Below are 13090 nucleotides of genomic sequence, written 5' to 3' on the forward strand. Positions count from 1 at the left end.
CAGTTGCTCTCGCCATATCCTGAGATCCACACGTAGTGCCATCCGGCACGACATACACACTCTCAACCTCTCTCTCCAACAGCATTGCATCATACTGGCTCAGGGCTGCACCACTCCGCAGTTCCACTTCATCCTCCAGCTCATTCGTCATGCTAACAAGACGCTTTTTCTTTTCCTTTCAGACATTACGAACCACAAGATGCACCAACTCAAAAATACCCATGGCCCTCTGGAGCCTTCCTCTCCCCACCTTCCCTCTGACTCTATCCCCTCCCCCAACCTCCCCAAATTCCTGTCGGGTATTCACCATCCCTCCCAACCTTCCACTCTCCAATGCTGAATGCTCCATACTCAGCAAAAGCCTAAGCTTTATCCCTCTCCATCCCCAACTTAACAAATTTCGGGCACGACATGATGCCGAAGTCTTCTTCCACAGTCTTCGCCTCCATGCTCATTTCTTTGGACAAGAGTTCACTCCCCCTCGCACAGATCCCTTAGCCCAATTTCAACACTCTCCCTTCACCTGGACCCTCCCTCTGGCCTTTTACCTGCACTCGATCTTTTCATTGTCAACTGTCGGCTTGGCATTAGTTGCCTCAATTTCTCTGCCGCTTTCAACAAATCCAACCTATCTCCCTCCAAATTGACTGCACTCCATGCACAAAAGCAGTTATTGTTACCTGTTTTGTTGAATTGAAGCAATGTACAGTTTACATTCTTTCTTCCTGAAAAAAAAATTGTCATTTTATTTTATTGTACATTTATGCATTTAAAAGGAGGAGTGGTTTTGATTCAGCAGGGCATTGCAATGCAGGGGAAAGAGAATGTTTCAGAGGGTACAAGGACAGAATAGATTCAGCCACAGGTAAAGAATAAGAAGTCTGCAACTACATTGCCTAGTGTAACCTATAGACACCAAGTAATGGATAGGATATAGAGGAACAAATCTACAAGAATATTAAAGAGAGGTGTAAAACCATTCAGCTTTTATAATGGGGAATGTCACTCACCTGTGTATTGATTGCAACAGTAGTAGTGCAAACTACAGTGAGAGGCAAATATTCTTAAATTATATTCAGAAGAAATTCCTATAGCACAGCATCTACTACAAAAAGAAAGGATGCATTGCAAGGCCTGGTTCTTGAACTGGGTTGGGCTAAGTTGATAAATATACAGGGACAGTGATTATTGTATCATATATTTTCAGATGATAATGGAAAATAATGTTGGACAATCCAATTGAATGGGAAGTGATGGCCTGGTTGTGTTAACATTAAACTATTAATTCATGACCCAGGTGATGTTTGGGAACCCAGGTACAAATTGTACCATGGCAAATGGTGGGATTTGAATTCAATAACAATGTAGAATTGAGAGTAAAATTATGACTATGAAACTTTTGCCAGTTGTCAGAGAAAAAAAATTGTTTCCCTAATGTGCTTTAAAGAAGGAAACTACCATTCCTCCTACCTGGTCTGGCCTACTTGTGACTCCAGAACTACAGCAATATGGTTGACTCTTTGAGGTCCAATTAGGGAAGCAATAAAATTTGGCCTGGCCAGTGACACCCACACACAAAAAATCCAGAATGGTCAACTGGTGAGAAGTTGGCATCAACGGGCCAAGAGTTGAGCTGGTAGACCAAAGATTGATGGAAGACAAAAACATCAGCTGAACAAAGGGATACCTTCAAAGAGGAGATAGTTCAAGTGCAGTCAACGTATATTCCCTCAAAAGAGTATGATGAAAAAAGACGAGAGATACATGGGTGGCCAAAGAGATAGAAAACAAGTTAAAGAAGAAACAGTGAGCTTGTGAGAGATGTCAGGTAGTAAATACAGTTGAGAACTAGCCAAATACAGTAGGCTCAGAAGGAAGGTGGAATGACAAATATAAGAAACAATCAATGATTATGTTAAAAAAAACTGGTAGATATCATAAATGTGAATCCCAAATGCCTTTTTAAGCATGTCAATAGTGAAAGGGAGTAGTGTTAATTAGAGATCAAAAATGGCATTTACACATGGAGGCAAGAGGTAAGGTTGAGGTGTTAATGAATACTTCTCATCTGTCTTTATCTACAAGGCAGATATGGTGGAAATAGCAGAAGAGGAAACCAATTGTTAGAAGCAATTGAAATTAATAAGGAAGAGATACCAAATAAGTTGCTAGTACTTAACAGTGATGAAGCACTGGGTCTGGATCAAATGATATCGAAGGAAGTGAGAGTGGAAAATGCAGAGGCACGAGCCATAATCTTGGTATTGCAAATATGGGTTAAATAACTCCACAGAGGCCAGTATCCTGTCACAAATCACCATTTATTAATTCTTGAATGGTCCTTGACTCTGGTACTACCTCTTCACAGTCAGCTATCAGACTGCCAGAATCTCTGACACTCAACTTTTTATCAGTCAGCCAGGGCTCCCTAATTGGACCAGATTAACAACCCAGTTGGGGAACTCATATTCTATAGGGCCCACCTGCAAAGGTTGTAAAGGTAAGCTCAGCAAATACAGGCCAGTTTAACTTTGTTCGTGGAGAAACATTTAGAATTAATTCTTCATGATAGGATTTGTCATTAAGTGGAAAATTGTACGTTAATTCTGAAGAGTCAGCATGGATTTGTCAAAGGGAAATCAAGTCAAACTTGCTTGCTGAAGCTTTTTTAAAAGGTAACAGAGGCCAGATGAGAAAAAGGTCTGCTAATGTGTTGCAACAGATTTTGTAAAGCCATTCCTTACAGGGCCATACAACAGACTTGTTAAGAAAGTTGGAATAGCACTATTTTGCTCACAAAATTTGCTGGGTGATGGTAAGAGAACAGTAAGCATTATTGTGATAATTAATCAAAGGACCACAGTTTCTGGAAATCTGAAACTAAACCAGGAAGTGCTAGAGAAACTCAGCAAGAATGGCTGCATCAGCAGAGAGAAGAACAACATTAATATTTTACTTTCAGTGACCCTTCATTAGAACTGAAAGCAGTCGGGAAATGAAGGTAATTATGCTGTGAAGGGGTTGGGGGAGTGAGATAAATAGTTGAAGACAGTGTCCAGAGAGCAAGAGAAAGAATAGAAAACAGCAAAAGAGTTAATAGTGTATTGTTTGGGCTAGAGCAAAGTTTGTGATGGCGATCCCCAGATTTATTATTGTGACTCTTTAGGGAATTGTAAACTGTGAGGAGCATAATGTAAAATTTCAGAAAGACATTGACATGTTAGTTGAGTAGGCGGTCGGATTGAGTGGGTGGTTAGATTGCAGATGAGTTTCAAAGTGGAGAACTGTAAGAACATAGAGTAACAGTATAAAAGAAAGGGTATGATTCTAAAGGATGTGCAGGAGCAGAGATGCCTAGGTATATATGTGCATAATCACCTAAAGTTAGAGAGAGCTGTTAACAAAGCATACATTATACTCGGCTTCATTACTAGGAGTATAGAGGAAAAAAGCCAGGAGAAAATGATGAACTTAAATAATACACTATTTAGACCTCAGCTGAAGCATTGTGCTCTGTTATGGGCATCACACAAGAAAGATGTGAATGCATTGAAAGAGTGCAAGATGTTTGTGAGAATGACCTGGGGATGAGAAATTTCAGTTTTGAGGATAGATTGGTGTGGTTGGATTAGCTTTCCTTGGAGAGGTGAAGACGAACAGAAGCTTTCAAAATAATGAGGGGTCCGGAGAGAGTAGTCAGAGAGAAACTTTTTTTTCATTTTATCAAAGAAGTGACAACCAGAGGGCTCAGCTTTACAGTGTTTTGCAAAAAAAATGCAAAGGTGGGAGTGAGAGAGGAAAAAAAACATTTTCACGCAACAAGTGATCTAGCTTTGAAATACTCTCTCTGGAAGTGGACAGGAGATAGATTTACTTGAGACATTTGAGAGGACATTGGATGACTTTTAAATAGAAACATCTTTAGTAAAAAAGTATTTAGGAATGGCCTCCAGAACAATAGTCTGGCAATCCCACTCTCTTCCTCTGCAATACATTAGACAGTCTAAAGGAATTAGGGAGTTCAGAATTTTTTCATTATTTATTCGCAGCAAGTGAGCTAGCACAGCCTTTTGTGCTCATCTCTAATTGCTAAGAGGGGAGGTAAGAGTCTACCACATTGCTACCACAGTTGTGCTCCTGAGATGCAGCTTGGCCTGCTGTGTTCATCCAGCTCCACACTTTGTTATCTTGGATTCTCCAGCATCTGCAGCTCCCATTATCACTCAGGTAAGGAGAGTAGTTTCTTTCCGAAAAGGACATGAGTGATCCAGATGATATTTTCCTGACAATTGACAACAGTTTCAATCAGACTACTAATTCCTGATTGCAATTGAATTTAAATTCCACTACTTGCCATGGGATGATTCAAATCTAGGTCCCCAGAATGTTACATGGATCAATGGATTATTAGCCAAGCCACACCACTAGGCTATGGCTTTCCCCTACATTAATGAGCGCCTGGAGAAATTGGGATAAGTTTACACTCCAGAAACAATCAATAATGACACTTCAAAAAAAAATTCACAAGTTGATCATAACTAGGCCATTGGCAGGATGTCAACTGATATGGTAGGGGTGAGGAAGACAAGTACAGTTTTATCAAGACAGATCCAAAGAATAGTTAATGAAACAATTGAAATAAATAAATCACAAGATATAAGCAAAATAAACCATCTGAGAGTGGCTTGAGAAGTAAGAAAGGAAGGAAAAGGCTCATTATCACATGCAGCAACTTCTCTCAATAGCTTTCACACACCCCAGTGCTATAGGCTATTAACTCTACATGTCCTCTGCACAGCCTACTCATTCTCCCAGGACACGCCACAGTTGTTCCTTCAATTTCTGTGCTATCTACTCACTCAGTCAAGACACATCACCACCTTTTCCCCACCTGCATCATCACCAAATGCTGTCCCACACACATTAGTCCCAGTCCTTCCCTTTGTCTCATTCCAGGAGAAAATGGTCCACAGTAGGGCAGAGAGAGTCAGGATGAGTGGTGAGATGTTTGACATTCATGTCTTTACCTCCTATGATTGAATGTTCTTTGCATTGGCAGAAAAGGGCCATGACCATCCATGTAATGATGCCAAGACCTTTATATCCCAGCAACAAATTAAGATTAATTGCCAAGAGACGTGTTGCTATCCCATTACCGCCACTGCTTATTTGTAACATGCTGAAACTCCACCTCTTTTTGCAATTCATTCCCTGGATTGTCTCCTGCAAGTGACAGTGGCATCTGTACAGTGTATGAATTCAACAGAACAATCCTGGAAAACATCAGTACCTCTACTTCTGATTTTGAAAAAATGTCATAGATCCCCCAGAGGAAGCTTTGACCAAGCTGCATCCTGCACCATCCAACAGCTCAGATACTATCACCTCGGTGGGTATTTCATTTCGACTAGAGCCAGGGGGAACCGGCTGGTGAGACAGCATTGCCACATTTCTATGGCTTATGAAGTAAAAGCATTCTAGTTCACTGGCACTTCGATAACTATGTGAAATCAGGTGCCTGCTCAGTCCCAGGCAAGAGAGGAGTTTGCGATGTTGGCCATTATACAAAAGCACAAGCAAACACTGGAGCAGGAAGCAGGTTTGTTGGAGTCACAGGGAAAATTGAGTTGAAAAAAACATTTGACCAGCATTTTTCAGACTTTGGGACATGGATGCCACCGATAAGGAATTGAGCCAGATGCCTCTACAAGGACGTTGTACATCATTATCCTGATTCAAACTCCTGCTGCTGAAGACTACTGGGGCACATGCAGTAGGTAATTTAACATGTGACAATACTGAAGGCAACTTCCCCTCTTGTTCCTCTCCCACCAACAGTACGCAGGAAAAGCAGTAGTGCACATTGTACAATGGTTGGCCATTTTATGGTGCAAAATGTGAATTAAACAGATCCAGCACTTTGTGCAGGCTATGAAGATTTCAAGGTGATTGAATTTTTACTCACTACAAAGTATTGTTTGTGCCTCACAATCATTCATAGCATTGCTTTACAATGTTGAATAATATGGTCAAGGCTGTTGGCTACTTAGATTTTCAGTTGACTCAGTAGATCATGCCTATAATCATTTTGTTTTGCTTACACATATCCTTCACCGATATTGTATGGGTGTCTGTTTAATGTTATTGTCTTATGAAGGGTGTCACATTGTGCAAAAGCTTACCCCCTCATAACAGAATGGAGCACTTACTCTTCCCACTCCAGATGTGTTGGCAGCCATTTGAATTTTCATTGTGCACTTACTACTTGAACAAGGATAAAAGGAAATAGTAATTATGATCCACAAAGTGACACATAGGCTCAGACTTTCAGTGTAGGTTATCTCTTACAACCTCATGTTCATATTCACTCCCTGAAAATCTCATCAAAATTTGTTCTTCCCCATATTCTTGATAAGCCTGTTTATTGAACTGTTCATCTTCACACTGTATCCCCAGGCATATCACATCACCATGACTGATATAGAAGTACACTGGCCAGAGTGATACTGGCTGTCGATGTCTAACTCTCCAACTTTATCATATCCCTTCCTGAAATGTTGAATCTCCTAACTTCACAATTGATATCCCTTCTGCCTGAGAGCATGTTGCCTCCAATACCCATAAAATTGTCCCCAGCTTTTCCAGCACAGCATTAGCTCCTGACAATCTCCACTTGACTTTCAGTTGACAGGCCCCAAAGACCTGCCAATTTTGAGACACTGCCCCATCTGATGAATGAGCAGACCTCAGACATCCTGTGACTTTTGGATTAGTTGGACTGGACCTAGATCATTCTCCAGACTGCAGCAATGTAGAGCTCCTGGCCCTGATCATCCCAAGTGGCTGACTGATTGCTCTGAAGCTGCAGGACTGATATCAGACAATGTCCTTGGCATATTGTTGTTGTACCTCTTGACTTTAGATCTGTTCTTTGATCTGTCTGAAGACTACTTCAGACTTTGAGACATGGCCAGTTGGTCAAAGCACATGCAAATGTGTTTGCCGAGTAAGCTGCTGGCGTATGACACGCATGTGACTTGTGTTGTGCTGTACAGCAACATTTCCACCTCCTTGTGTAACGATCGCTAAAAATCATGACAAAGTGCCTGGCTTTGTGTCAGCCAGTGGAGGGAAGCAGAAGCACTGTAAGCCTTTAGCTGAAGAGCCAAAGAGCAAAAATGTTTTCCAAAGAAAGGCATGGCAGAGGCGCTGTGAGCATTAAAATAGACACAAACTGAGTAAGGAAGTCTGAGATGTTACCTTCATGAAACTCATGGTAAGGTAATTCTCCTTTTGAGCCTGCCAGCAGCACAACAATGAATGATGCTGATGTGCTCCAAAGTACAGCACTGAAGTGTAGCACTCTATTGTATGAGGGTCAAAGATGTGCCATAAGGAGGACTATGTATCTGATACCAACCTCTATGGAGTGGGGAGGGAAAGGCCATGTGAGTGTGCAATGTTTATGGATTATGCCCTGAGCTGGAGGGCACAGCTGTACAATTCAGGTATAGTAGCAACTCCAGATGCTGGAGAATCTGAGATAACTAGGTGTAGAGCTGAATGAACACAGCAGGCCAAGCAGCAACAGAGGAGCAAGAAAGCTGATGCTTTGGGCCTAGATCCTTCTTCAGAAGCCCAGTAAAAGTGTTAGGTATGCTCATAAAATGTCTCTTCTGAACCCTCTCCAGTGCAATCACATCCTTCCAACAGTGTGCTGAACAGAACTGCACAGTACTCCATCTATGGCCTAACCAGTGTTATATAACATTGCAACAGGACTTCCATTCTCCCTTATTCGATGCCTCAGCCAACAAACATATGCATCATGTATGGTACTTCACCACTCTGTTCACCTGTGTTTCCACTTCCAAGGATTTATGGACTTCGTCCACTAAGATCTCTTTGATCTTTGACCCTAAGTTCTTTGGGAATTGAAAGTTTAGCCGAGGTACTGAGCCGACTTCTCCCAGAATGCGCCTCAGTGATATCTCTCTGCCACACTCTGTAAGATGGTCCAACTGGAGGAGAGGTCATACTGGACCTCATATTGGTGAATGAGCCTGGTCAGGTGACTGATTTATCAATGGGACACCATTTTGGAGACAGTGATCACAACTCCTTAAGTTATAAAATAGGTTTGAAAGAGGATAAATCAGGATGTTGCAAGAAGGTAGTAAATTGGGGGAAGGCAAATTACATCAGTATTATGCAGCAACTAATTGTTTAAAGAACCGTTGATCAGTGTTCGGGCTCAGTATATTCCAGTAAAGAGCAAGGACAAGGATGGTAAAGTAATGGACCCTTGGATAATGAGGGAAGTTGTGAATTTAGAGACATGTCAGTAACATGTGCCCGACTCAATGTCCTTGCTGCATGATTATAATTATTGTTGACAGGGCAGAGTGGGGTGTGGTATTGAAGTGTAGAAGCATCCTGTAGGTGAACTGGAGGTATGCTATGATGATTGTTAGAATCCAACACATAACTGATGCCAATATCTGTGGATTTAGGAGATAACAAGGTGTAGAGCTGGATGAACACAGCAGGCCAAGCAGCGTCAGAGGAGCAGGATAGCAGGTAGAAGTGTCCAGACTCCAGACATCAGCTTTCCTGCTCCTCTGATGCTGCTTGGCCTGCTGTGTTCATCCAGCTCTACACCTTGTTATCTTTGTACAATTCAAGTGCCCGCTCTGACTTTCATGTCAGGAATTGCTACTGTTTAGTTTCTATCCGATGTGTTGGGCAATAGAAAACTACCTAATAGTCAGGTGGAACTGAATAATAATAATATGCTAATGTATGCAAATAGATGCAAAGAGTCTTCATGTTTTCCATGGGGAGATACACATCTTGCAGTTCAAAACCTGGCTGCAGAGTCAAATCCTTTATTGAACCAAGAATCTCACTTTTTCTGACCTTGCCATATTTTCCCAACTGACTCACTAATACCTATATTGTTCAAGGCCTTGCACGATTCTGCTCTAAATGTTCACTGGAGGAATGAGAGGGATTTCCTTTTTAATGTTAGGATTAGGGCCAGTAAGACTTCAGATATGGATCTGTCAACTGAGGAAGAGTTGACTGAAAACATTTAACAAGATGTTTTAAAACAATGAATGCTTCTGATAGATTGAACAGGGAAATGACATTTTCTTTGGTTGGAGTTTCTGTTTCAATAGTTTATTCGCGAAATGATCAATAAAATTGCAAAATAGGTTCAAGCGTTTTCGTTTGAATGGAATGTCATTGGCGCATGAAATAATTTACAATGGGGAATGTTTGAAGCAGAGACCTCTGATTTTTTTAAGAGAATATGGCGTAAATATTTGAAGCAAAAAATAATTCGGGACGATGGGGGACAGCAAATTTCTTGCAGAGATCTGCAAAGATGGGTCAAAAGCTTCCTGTGGTCAAACAGCCAGATCAATTAAAGCTTATATTGTGTGTTAGATTCTTGTTTTCATATTCTGCATTATAGCTTTCTGCATAAATTACCCTCCCCTTCAGAGAACTTAGTAGTTGGTTTTCCATTGAAATGGTATTGTGATAGGGTGAATTTGACATAGTGCTCAATAAACAAGTTTAAATGTCTGAAATGATTGGCAGGAGGGCATGAGAATCCTGCACAATGGTAACGTGTACCCATGCTTTCAAGCACCAGACACTCAAGATTTTGTTCAAGCTTCTACTTAAACAGCGAGAAAATAGGAATAGAATTTTGTCTGTAATATAGAGGCAGAGTTTAAGTTTAGTTCATATTTGAGCTATGAGATTAATTCCATTCATTCTAACTTCAACAAAAGTAGTCTGTTTATGATCGCAGTATCAAGTATGGTGTGCAAACTGCCATCATTGTTGGAACTGCACGCAAATATTACCAATTTGTAAAAACATTCCATTGATGAGGGAAAATCAAGAATATTGTACAGCTCTGGGAACAATATGAACTTTTAAACTTCTTTCATTAAAGATTAATGCGCTGATCAACAAGAAGTCACTTCAGTTAGTTGAAAAAGTTGGCACATCAATATGCTACTTGAAGAAGCTATTTTGCTTCCCACCCATGAACAAACAAATCCTAGCAATTTACCAGTTATTCTACCCAAACATAAATGGTCAGAGAAACTACAGGTTTGGCAGCCTCTGTGGAGAGAAAGAACAGTCAACCAATGCGGTAAGTCTAGTGACGCTTCTACATCCTGAGTTTCTCTAGCTGCTTGTGTTATGAGGGAGGGTCACTTGACATTAACACAACATTAACTCTGGTTTCTCTCCACAGATGCTGCCAGACCTGCTGAGCTTTTACAGCAATTTATGTTTTTGTTTCTCCAGCTTTGTCAGTTTTTGTTTCAGATCTACAGCATTCACAATTACTTTTTTGTTCATGCAACATTGTCCTTGTGCTGTCTGAAGATTTAATTTGCCCACATAATTATGACACAGAATAACTAAGTAGTTTGTTTCAGAGATAATGGGAACTGCAGATGCTGTGAAGCTGGATGAACACAGCAGGCCAAGCAGCATCTCAGGAGCACAAAAGCTGATGTTTCGCTCCTTCACTAGACTTACCGCATTGGTTGACTGTTCTTTCTCTCCACAGACGCTGCCAAACCTATAGTTTCTCTGACCATTTATGTTTGGGTAGAATAACTAGTAAATTGCTAGGATTTGTTTGTTCATGGGTGGGAAGCAAAATAGCTTCGTCAAGTAGCATATTGATGTGCCAACTTTTTCAACTAACAAGTGACTTCTTGTTGATCAGCGCAATAATCTTTAATGAAAGAAGTTTAAAAGTTCATCATCTGATGAAGGGTCTAGGCCTGAAACGTCAGCTTTTGTGCTCCTGAGATGCTGCTTGGCCTGCTGTGTTCATCCAGCTTCACACTTTGTTATCTAAGTAGTTTGTTTGTTCTGTTAACCTCATGCAATCAAGTGTTTTTTTAAAAAAAACCTAATTACCCCAGTTAATGAAATGTGAGGCTGGATGAACACAGCAGGCCCAGCAGCACCTCAAGAGCACAAAAGCTGACGTTTCGGGCCTAGACCCTTCATCAGAGAGGGGGATGGGGTGAGGGTCGAAACCATTTCCACTCCCCCTCCCATTCTTTAGATGACATGTCCATCATGGGCCTCCTGCAGTGCCACAATGATACCACCCGAAGGTTGCAGGAACAGCAACTCATATTCCGCTTGGGAACCCTGCAACCCAATGGTGTCAATGTGGACTTCACCACCTTCAAAATCTCCCCTTCCCCCACCACATCCCAAAACCAGCCCAGTTCGTCCCCTCCCCCCACTGCACCACACAACCAGCCCAGCTCTTCCCCTCCACCCACTGCATCCCAAAACCAGTCCAACCAGTCTCTGCCTCCCTAACCTGTTCTTCCTCTCACCCATCCCTTCCTCCCACCCCGAGCCGCACCTCCATCTCCTACCTACTAACCTCATCCCACCTCCTTGATCTGTCCGTCTTCCCTGGACTGACCTATTCCAACCGCCCCCCCACCCCCCCACCTCCCCACCTATACTCTCCTCTCTACCTATCTTCTTTTCTCTCCATCTTCAGTCCGCCTTCCCCTCTCTCCCTATTTATTCCAGAACCCTCACCCCATCCCCCTCTCTGATGAAGAGTCTAGGCCCGAAACGTCAGCTTTTGTGCTCCTGAGATGCTGCTGGGCCTGCTGTGTTCATCCAGTCTCACATTTCATTATCTTGGATTCTCCAGCATCTGCAGTTCCCATTATCACTAATTACCCCAGTGCTATTTTAACAATTGGTAATGTCTTTATGTTAGTCATAAAGTCATAGAGTTGTACAGCATTGGAACAGATCCTTTGGCCTACCATGTCTACTTTAACTAATAATCATTTAAGTACTCATCCAGATGCTTTTTAAATGTTACAATAGTTTCTGTCTCCACTATCCTCTCAGGCATTATGTTTCATATATGTACCACAGTCTGGGTGAAATAAAGTACTTTTCATATCTTTCTCAACCAGTTGTGTCTCACTTTAAATTAATGCCTTCTGGTATTAGGCATGTCTGCCATGGGAAAGACATTATCATGATCTACACCGTCCATACCTTTCAAAGTTTTGTATACCTCAATCAGATCTCTCCTCAGCCTCCTCTGTAACAAATCACAGCCTGCCCTGTCTCTCATTACAACAGAAACTTTTCATCTCAGACAACATCCTGGTGAGTGTCTTCTGAGCCCTCGCCAGTGCAATCAGATCCTTCCAACAGTGTGCTGAACAGAACTGCACAGTATTCCAACTGTGGGCTTACCAGTGTTATATAACATTGCAACAGGACTTCCGTTCTCCCTTATTCAATGCCCTAGCTAACAAAGGTAAGCATCATGTATGGCTACTTCATCACTCTATTTACCTGTGTTGCCACTTTCAGGGGTTTATGTACTTTGTACACTAAGGTCCCTTTGATCTTTGATCCTGAGTTCTTTGGTAATTGACTGTTCAGTCGAGGTACTGAGCTGACTTCTCCCAGAATGCTCCTCAGTGATATCTCTCTGCCACACTCTGTTAGGAGGTCCAACTGGAGGAGAAGCCATACTGGACCTGATATTTGTTAATGAGCCTGGTCAGGTGACTGAACTACCAGTGGGAGACCATTTTGGAAACAGTGATCATGACTCCTTAAGTTATATAATAGGCATGAAAGGGGATAAATCAGAATCTTGCAAGAAGGTAGTAAATTGGGGGATGGCAAATTACATCAGTATTAAGCAGGAACTAACTGTTTAAAGACCTATTAATCAGTGTTCAGGCTCAGCATATTTCAGTAAGGAGCAAAGACAAGGATGGTAAAGTAAGGGACCCTTGGATAATGAGGGACATTGTGAATTTAGTCAGAAGTAAAAAAAGAAGTATATGCAAGGTTTAGGAAGCTAAAATCAGACAGGGCCCATGAGGAATATAAAGAAAGCAGGAAAGAACTCAAACAGAGAAGTAGGAGAAAAAAGGAGGGTCCATAAAATGGTCTTGGCAAGTAAGGTTAAAAAAAAACTCACCGTATTCTACCCATAAATTAAAAACTAGAAGACAGGTATGGAGAAAATAGAGCTTCT

Source organism: Stegostoma tigrinum, chromosome 6 (assembly GCF_030684315.1).
Source record: "Stegostoma tigrinum isolate sSteTig4 chromosome 6, sSteTig4.hap1, whole genome shotgun sequence".
Lineage (NCBI taxonomy): Eukaryota > Metazoa > Chordata > Chondrichthyes > Orectolobiformes > Stegostomatidae > Stegostoma > Stegostoma tigrinum.